Source organism: Trifolium pratense, linkage group LG6 (genome assembly GCF_020283565.1).
Source record: "Trifolium pratense cultivar HEN17-A07 linkage group LG6, ARS_RC_1.1, whole genome shotgun sequence".
NCBI lineage: Eukaryota > Viridiplantae > Streptophyta > Magnoliopsida > Fabales > Fabaceae > Trifolium > Trifolium pratense.
The window spans coordinates 28,606,761-28,617,572 of NC_060064.1; positions in this window are offsets into that span (position 1 = coordinate 28,606,761).

Consider the following 10,812-nt stretch of genomic DNA (forward strand, 5'->3'; position numbering starts at 1 on the left):
TATTTATTTTTATATATAGCGAAATTCATTTACCTTAATTTTTTTTTTTTTATATAAAATGAAATGCATTTACCTTGTTTACTTTTTTACATGAAATGGATAGAACCATGATTCAGAGTAGAATCTATGTTAGAAATATTCTAAATAAAACACCATATGAGCTCTTCAAAAGAAGAAGACCAAGTATATCTTACTATCATCAATTTGGATGTACATATTATATCTTGAGTAACAAAGTCTATCTAAATAAATTTAATGCCAAACCTCAAAAGGATATTCTTAAGATTCTATGAACTCAAAGGTATACAAAAGTGTATAATTTTAAAATCAACATGATTGAATAATCTATACATGTCAAATTTGTGACAAAGAGCATGACAATACAATGTCAGAGCTAATTGGTAGTTTTTCAAAGTTTCAGATCTTAGAAGGAACTTTAGAATCTACGGAACTTTCAGAAGCTAATAATCCAGAAGTTGATGAGTCAGAAGCTAATGCACTTCCTGAAGCTCAATAAGACGAAGAAGTTTTTGAAGAAGATCATGATGGTTCTCAAGAAGCTCATGATGGTTCACAATAAGCTACACAATCCAAGAGAACATTCAAGTTCAAGTCATCACATCCAAAAGAACTAATCATTGGCAATAAACTGATAAAGATAGTCCTCTGAAGACAAGATCTGCATTTCAGAGAAGAAAATTCAAATGTAGGACTTATCTCAATGATTGAACCTACCTCTGTTGATGAAACACTATCAGAAGATGGATGGATTGTGGCAATGCAGAAGAGCTAAATCAGTTCCAAATAAATTATGTCTAAGATTTAGTACCTAAACTTATCTGAAGAACAATTCAGGGACTTCTTCAAGGAGGGATCTAGACATATAATAATGGTGTGGTCAAATATAGAAATTATACACTAAATTATATTGAAAAATAAGAAATACTATTGTAAAAAATAAAAATAAAAATAAATAATATTCGAATACATGATACTTCAATCATAAGCCACGCCATATTACCACTAAAACACATGAAATGTTGTGATCGAAAGAAACAGTAAGATGTACATATATTAAAAACGGAAATTCCACTGTGGCCAAGGCCACAGTAGGCCTCAACCTAGCTATGTCTTCCTCTGATTGGAACAAAATGTATTTTCAGAAACAAGCCCAATGAACATGGATAAGTGGTAAGGAATAAAGCTAGACTTTTATGTCCCTTATTTATTTTTTTTAATAGTTTAGGCATACATTATACATACAAAGTTTTCTACTTAAATTCATTTTGTTAGAAACATTTTTTGTTTATCAAAGCAAATTATTTAAAAAAGTCACAATTGAAAACCTCTTTTTTTTGTTACGATATTAGAGTAAAAAATGGGTCGGGCTGATGGGTTGGCCCATTAGCTCACTGTCTTGGGTGGGCTAGGCCTAAAAAACATAGCCCAAAATGCAATTGGGCTTTTTCGGGCCAAGCCCGTTTAGCCCATATGGACATTGGGCTGGACTGTGCTAGCCCACCGGGCTTTGGGCTGACCTAATAGCCCATCACTTAATTGATAAAAACACATTTATGTGATTTTTGTAAAAATATTATCAATGAAAAATTATCATTTAATTGATAAATTATTATAAAAAATCTATTTAAATGTGTAAGTTTAATAAAAAAGGGTGTATTTACCCAAAATTAGAGTTTAATTGATATTTAATGTTGATGTTAAAATTATTTACACTTGCATAAAATAATATGTCAATAAAATTAATAATTACGAAGAACTAATACATCAAAATGATATAAAAAATATTGAATAAAAAGAAAAAAAGTAAAATGAAATAGGCCAGGCTGGCCCATTAGCCCATAAGGCCAAGAAGGGCCGGACCGGACTTGATAATTGCTAGCCCAATAATAATCGGGTCGGATCACTCTACCCCATTTATTTTAATTGGCCCAGCGGACCGCGCTAGGCCGGGTCAGCCTATTTGACAGCTCTGAGTGATATTCTTACTCCAAAATATTCATTTCACTATGTTAATATTCCAAAATAATTTTAGTCAAAATTCATATTAATGAATACCTTATTAAAATAATTTTAGTCAAAATTCATAGTATTGGATACATTTAATGAAAATAAAAACGTTACTTTTGTGAAAAAAATATTGGAGAATTAATATGGATTATAAATATGTGTGTGTGGGCATTAGCCTCATAATGTACATTACCTCAAAATGTTAATCAAATGCTATGTTGCCCTCTTCCTTGCTCTTGTATTTGTTATGTTTTATGCCTCAATTGATGCCAAGCATCAAGAAAATTACCAAACCATTAATGATGAAGTTCTAGGAATTAAAATTACCTTCACGAATCAAATATATAGATCAGAAGCAGAAAAATCTGTGAACTTTGATTGTGGAGAAAGAGGAACATTTGTATTAGGATCACAACACCATGTCATTTGGGCTCCCGCCAACAAGGTTTTGATATGTCATGCATCTTGGAATCATTCAAAGGCTACTATCACTGCTCTTGATCCCCACAAGGACTTAGTATTTCGTCAGAATATCTATTGGCACATAGGACCAGATGCACTTATTCAAACTATTGACTTTTTTCCTCACAGAAGGGTTAGTTGGGAACCACAAGGACAAAAATGACGTTAATAGTGAAATTTTTAATCATATATGATATCAATATTTTAATATTCGAATAATAAAATTGATTCTCTTAACCTACATTTTTTTATCATTTCTTCATTTTATTTTTATTTTTTATGATATTCTCCATTTCATCTTTTAAATTGTAACGGACGGACACTTGCCATTGAATTTAATAATCTAATTAATGGCAATCAACATGTTAGTGAGGAGAAACGGCGCATTGTCGATAACTTCAATTTGAGTTTTGTGTGAAACAATTTATAGATCCAACTTTACTTATTTTTTATTGTCACCGTGTAAGAAAAGAAGCCAATGGTTTGAGATTAATATGTATTCATTGTCATGTTAATAAAAATCGACGCAAATTAAAGAGAGAAAAGTCAGCATGAATGAGAAATGGTTCATATATGAAATTGGCAAATTTGGAGTTAATTGAGACAGTTCACGTGAGATTTGGTTATGAGTACCATTCATTTGTTATATGGTATTTCTATTTAGAGAAGATTAAAGCCCCGTTTGTTTCATATTTTTTTATTTTATTTTTCAGATTTTTTTTTAAATTATTTTAATAAAAAAATCATTTTTACTTTCAAAATCTATTTGCAATCAAGATCATCTACGTTAGAGAATAACAAATTTGGAACCTAATAACAACCATTACAAGCGAAAGAGTACGTTGTGACTTTGAAGCAAGGTTTTACGATCACAAAGAATTAAACCATACTCATATTGACCCAATTTATGAGGAGTTCTACTTTTCGCCTCTGATTTTTCACTTTTATCTCCTTTACTGGTTAGGGTTAGGTAGCGAGTATGTAAAAATTGGTAAAAAAAAAAGTGTATGCTTGTTACACTACAAGCAGAATTCACATTTTAGGCATCAAACCTATCGGCAATAAAAAAAGTCTCTCATACAACCAAACTATGTTTGTAACACTCAAATTCATTACTGTCTTTATTTTGGCTATAAAATTTCCTTTTCAAAAATAACGCAGCAGATGAAATAAAATTCTAGACTTAAATCAATTAATTGATAAATTGTTGGTTCGAGATATTACACTCCTCTTTACAAAAATAATAATATAATTAATTAGTAAAACTCGTTTATACAAATTATTGAATCAAATAATGTATTCATTAACTATACAAAACAACCTAGATAAGTACACTCTATATATTGGTTAAAAAAAAAGAGTACACTCTATATACATATAAAATCCCTTTTCTCGTGTCACAATCAGAGCGGAGCTTCACCGATGACTCAACTTCGATAAACACATAATCTGTGAACCTGGACCCCCAAAGGTCCAGCACATAACACAAATTAGTACGAGAGTTAGAAAACATAATCAACATACTTAGTATGAGAAATATACTCACACTTCATCATTATTATCATGCATATTCTAACTCACAAATATAGATCATCACTCTCAACTAATAATAGATTGCAAGATAAGTCTAATCAAAACATCATTTATGATCAATAAAACATAACAAGCATAAGTTCTCATTCTTAGTTTAATCACAAGATTATGAGGCATCAACACATAGAAGTATCATTTAGAGTTAATAAACATCTAACACTTCAATCAAGTCTTAACACATATAGACAATTGATCAAGAAATCCAATTAATGTCACATATCAATTATCACACAATATGCACATCATCCTAATGCATCTAATGCCACAACTCATGCTATGTCACCCTATACATATCTAATGCATGCGGTACAATTCTTCTTTATTAGAGTATTTCACCTCTAATATTCTTCTTTATCGGATAAATATAATATGATATTCTTCTTTATTGGAATATCCAATATCCCTAATATAATTCATGAATGCATGTATGTTTTCATGAATACTCTCACACAATCATTTTAATTAATATTAAGCTCTTCCTTTACTAATGTGGAATACTATCCAACATTCACTAGTGCAAAAATGAGAATATAATTAAAGATATTACACGTGTTTTATTGAAAATGGATGTAAAAGAGTTATGTTGTAATATTAGACATCACGTTTAAAGAAAACAGATGTAATAGTGAAAATTAGTCGCATAAAATTTATAATACACTTGTTATATAAAAAAAGTGAGAAAAACTAGATGTAAAATAGTTATGTTGTAATATTAGACACCGTGTTTAAAGAACAGGTGTAATAGTGAAAGACAATTCACCTAAAATTGATAATACACTTGTTATATAAAAAAGGTGAGATAAACTAGACTTATATTTAATAATAACTTGCTTCAAAAGATTTTTAATTTTTGAATTAGCTTCAAAAGAAATTTAATCCTAGTAAGTTACACATTATTCCTAACAAATAGAAACAAACTTTTTTATATTTGGAATTATATCAAACAAACTTCTTATCTTTATTGAGAGGAAAAAAAAAATCTCTCTACCAACCCCTTCTATCTCACTCAAATTATAAACCCATCTATTCCACCACCATCTCCCTCCACCACACCTCCACCGGCGCCGCCGACTCTCTCCATCTGGTGTCATCCGTCCACATCCCCTCTTATATCTTTGTTTGCTACTCTAATACAAAGGTAAATCTCTTTATCTCTTCATCCTTGTATCTACAATAATCAAGATTCAAACTCAGTTTCTATATATAAAATATGATGTTCTTTTTAACTGAGTTAACCTTGTTTCTAACTCTGACCTTTAGTCATTAGTCAAAAAATAAAAAGTCATTGATCATCGATTAATAAATTTTAATAACTGTTAATTTTATTTTTCTTGTTAATTGTGTTTCTTTTAAACTTATTAATTTGTTAAAAGGATAAGAAGTTCTTTTTTTACGGAAAAAGGATAAGAAGTTAAAACCTTATTTATACGTCATGATAGTTTAACTCACAGAAGTCACCATAACCCTTTGTTCGACCATGAAAACACAGTTAAAAAAAGCTATAAGCAAGCTTATAGCTGATAAGCTAGCTTATAACTGATAGTTGGTAGTTTATAGCTGAAAAGCCAGTAGAATAAAATTAAAGTGTTTGACAAATTTAGCTGTTATAAGTACAAAATGACATAAAAGTACATGGTTAATGTTTTGATAAGTGTTAGTGGGTAGTTATTACATAATTTTTATAAATAAATAAATAAAACTAATAAGGGTAAATATGGAATAAAATGAAAAAGCTATAAGCTTTATATGCTCATACTCTACTTAAAATAACATATCAAACAAGCTTATAAACTAATCCAATAAGCTATAAGCTAGCTTATTGGACTTACCAAAAGAAACCTTATTTCAGTTGTTTGACCATAAAAAGTCATCACCGTTCGTGCTGGTCCTTCTCCCTTGTGCCATTTTCTCGCCGTCACGTCGTCGCGCCGTCGCCTCTTTTCTTGTACCATCGACTGTTGTTCTACTCCCTCTAGGTAAACTGTTCTATATCCCTTAATTATATTCTTGGCAAAAATTTGTTTTGTTTGCTTTGATTCTTTAAAAATTTGTATTTGCTTTGATTCTTTGATTCTTTGATTCATGTTAGGCTTTAATTCTTTACAAAAAAAAAGACAATTAAAAGGTTTAATTCTTTGATAGGAATAGATTAGAAATTGAAAAAGTTGGTATTAATATTTTGGATTTAAAGAAACCTTCAATTCAGGGTCATATGAAATATCCCCCTTATTGCTTCCATTCGAAGCAATAATCTTAAACTTTTGAAGCAATCATCTTAGGGGTTTGTTTAGCTTAAGGGAATTAGTTGTGCTCTAGGTTTATCGGAGAAAAGTTCTTGATTTTCAGTTTGATTCGGAGTATATATATATATACCCACTGACAATTTGACAACACAGTTTCAGAGGGTATTATTTACACAATTTTATAATTTTTGAGGAGGCTAATTGCTTCAATTGAAGAAGTATGCATCGAGGGGTTGGGTTTAAAACCTTTTTCTATTACTTTTATTTTATTGAAATTTAGTGTAATTAATATAAATTTCTCACCCGATATAATTAAAAACTAGTGTAATATAATCTTTTTAACACCTCTTTTATATCCGGTGTAAATTTCACATACATATCTCACCGGCTGGATTCACACCGAATCAAAACCGGTGTAATATCTCCAAAATAATGGGTGTAAAATCACCTTTTTGCACTAGTGATTACTTCTTTATTAAGATAACACTATACCTTAATATCCTTCTTTATTATAATAACATAATTTTGTTTTCAAAAAAAAAAAAAACATAATTCTAACATTCATCTTTATTAGGATTATAATACAATTCATAATATTCTTCTTTATTAAGTTGATTTACACCTTAATATTCTTCTTTGATATTTAAACAAACATCATCGACAATCATCAACAACAATATATATTCCGCAAATACAATCAACAATTCATCAACACATCATTATCACATATAATGCATTTATTCACATTTTAACACAATACTAATAATATAAGTCAATTGTATTAATCATGCATTATCTCACAAAACAAACTCCGGAATCGGAATCTATGCAAAAAAACTGAGTAAAATAGGTTTCCGGGTGCATAAATCGTCAAAAGGTCAAAGTCAACCAAAAATCAACGGTCAATGCAGAAATTTAACTGAGCTGCGCCTGGGCGCAGGAACCAGTAGATTTTCCATAAAATGTTGCGCCAGGCGCAGAAGGTGATGCGCCAGGCGCAGAGGGATCAGTCCAGATGCTGTCAAAACACAATTTTGAACGTAAAAACACTTATTTTGACACCAAAATCACCTATTTCAACTCCAGAAATCATACCACACATAGGTTATGTTTATACATGTTCAAAAACACTTAAAAAACAACTTATTAACATCAATAATCACTTATTTCATGGATTTGACACATTTATACACAAACTCATCAAACACAAAGTTCTTGACAAAACATCTACAAATTCCCATTTTAAACCCCACAAGTTCGTTCATAAATCTTGTTAATAATATATTAAACATGTTATGAACATTAGATTTCACTTTCTATAAGAAAAATCCCTCCAAACCAAAACGAAAATGAGTGTAGAGAGTTCGGGTACGGAGAAATCGACATTCTCCCCTCTCTACGAATCACTCAAGAACTATGTAATCTACTCTCATACCTTAGATCGAGGAACTCACAAACTTTGCTCTTGGATCTCTAGCTTTCTCTCTTGCCCTAGCACCTCCTCAAGCTCTCCATTCTCTCTACTTTCTTTCTTGATCACAAAAAGTGATTCTCTCTCTACTTTGAGCTATTTAAAGCTCTCCCCTTTTGTGTGATCTAGGCCCAATGGGCCAAGAGCCCAAGTCCAAGGCCCAACACTCACAATGCCTCATAACTCGTTCGTTAAGTAATACTCTCGATAAATAACTATTCGCCACTAACTTAATTAAAAGTTATCACAACAATTAATTAAACACTTAAGGAAATAATAAAAATCGGGTCGTTACACTGTTGACACATGGCCCAGTTTAATAGGTCATGTGTGTGGCTAGAGCTGTCAAAACGGGCGAGTTTCTCGCGCACCCTATTTTTAATCATCCGCTACCTACGAGTTTCTCGCGCGCCCTATTTTTACTCATCCGCAATCTAGGAGTTTCTCGCGCGCTCTATTTTTACTCATCCGCTACTTACGAGTTTCTCGCGCGCCCGGAAAATACACTGTCCGCTAGTTAAGTAGCAGATGATATTTGAGAAACTCGTAGGGCTGCAAAAGAAACTCTTATAATACAAACTAAGTTCAAATTGTCCAAACAAGTTACTTATATTTATTTTTTAAATTTTTTTATTAAAATTTATTCGGGCTTGCGGGCCGCTCGTGGCCTATTCGGGCTAGCCCGTATTTTAAACGGACATTTATCAGGCCGGGCTAAAAAGCCTGAAAACAATCCGGCTAGAATTTTCTAGGCCTAAGCCTGGGAAAAAATCGGGCTATACGGGCCAGTCCATTCGGGCTAGCCCATTTCGACAACTCTATGTGTGGCTGTGTCATAGCTTCAGCAAATCAAATTACTCGGTAAATTCTATGAAAACAACAGGCTGCTGTTGTAGTATTCTCGTTCAAGTAAAAACCGGCATCGACGTTACATTTGAGCCATCCTACAATTGGTTTTTCCCAACACAACCGCGGATGAACCGGTGGCTCATTACTTCTCTGTATACATCTGTGAGCCTTGAACCACGACTGCCACCTGATCTGTACAACAGTACAGAGTGTGGTCATTCCATATTTTATCATTTCTATTTTGCTAAAGATACCACAAGTGCATAGAAACTCGGTCAGCCATATGTTCCTGTCCTCCTTCCTGCATACATCTTGCATCGAAAAAGAGATAGAATTGAAATTATGCAGTCGATTATATACTACAGCTCCCAAACCCGCGACGCGACAGCCCGGCCAGCTGTCCCATATCAAGGAACATGTGAAAAAAGAGTGCAAATCATCTTCCTTTTCTGCATTACATAACGGACAAATCGAAGAGCAATCGACTCACCATTAGGGTCTGTTTGGTTCAACATAGGGGGAGGGGAGGGGAGGTATTTTAATGAAGGGGAAGGGAGGTGAGGTGAGGGGAGGTGAAATTTGTACTTACACATATGTTTGGTTCAAAAGAAGGAAGGGGAGGGGAGGTGAGGGATTTTAATTAGATATATGTTTGGTTCAAGAGGGGGAGGGGAGAGATTTTAAAACTAATTTACTTTTTTATCCTTATAATTTTCATGTAGTCCGAAAATTTTATAGCTACTTGGTGCAAATTAACCTATATATCCACAATTTTTTCTCAATTTTTATGATTGATCTAACCCAAAAATAATATTTATAAGTTTAAATTACCTATAAATATATTTAAAAGAATTTTTTGATAATTATTAAAAAAAAACCTTGTACTAATATTAATATTGTACAAAAAAAAGTAATATTTATTTATAAGTATAAAGATCTTCTACTAATACTAATATTGTAAAAAAAAAAAAACTCTTGTATTATAAGTTATAACGTAACAAACTTAATGATATTTTAAAAAATATAATAGTGCATATAAATACTAATATGATGCGGGTACAAAGTAAGTAACAACGTTGATTTTCTATAAAAAAAAATAGCAACGTTGATTCAAAAAATTATATGAACTTTACAAGATAACGATGTAATACAAAAAAAATTAGCACAATAATTTATGAATATAAAAAGACATGCGTAACAATCAAAAAAAGTTTGGAAAAAAAATATTAGAACTAAAAAATGTATAATTTTGGCATTTTAAAATAATTATGAGGACAATTATGTCAAAATAATTAAAATGGTAATGATATTTTTCTCCTTCCCTCCCCTCCCCTCCAAATCCCCCCAATTTGGGGGGAAGCAAAAATTGGGATTTGGAGGTATTTTGCTCACCTCCTCTCACCTCCCCTCCCCTCCTAAAAATTGAACCAAACACAATTAATTTAAAATTTCCCCTCACCTCCCCTCCCCTCCCCTCCAAAACCCCCGAACCAAACAGACCCTTAAAGAGTGCAAATCATCTTCCATTTGCAGCAACTACAAAATTATAGGAAGTGGATTTCGGATATCTAACTTGGATGGATGTGAAGAAGCATGTTGTTAGAAGTCCAATTGTGGTCACAACCCTCAAATTGAAATCCTAGATTTATATATTGTGATGATGTAGGAGATGTTATTATCATACTCTCTCCGTCCCGAAATATAGGCAAAAAAAAACCTCTTTTTGATGTCCCGAAATATAAGCAAAAGACATCCTTTTTGATGATAAAGTTACAATATTACCCTTAGTAATACTACTACTCCAATTCATTACTTGTAGAGTTTCCCAATAAACTCTTGAGTTCCTTAAAAAAAATAATAAAAAAAGAATTGTTGTATCCCAATTCTATGGCTTTTTGGCTTTTTTGGCTTTTTGGCTTCTATCATCATAAAGTAAAAGTAAGCTTTTTTTTCCGTTACCAAGGAAGTGACATTTACTTGGACAGTTGGTTTTATTTTCATTATGATAAGGGTAGTTTAGGCAACTCAATTGCTTATTTTGGTAAAATTTAGAGTTTCTTAATAAGCGTTTTTTTTTTTGCCTATATTTCGGGACGGAGGGAGTATGACTCAAGTGAAAAAAAATGTAATTTAACTAAGGAAGTATTTGATAAATGATATTCATTC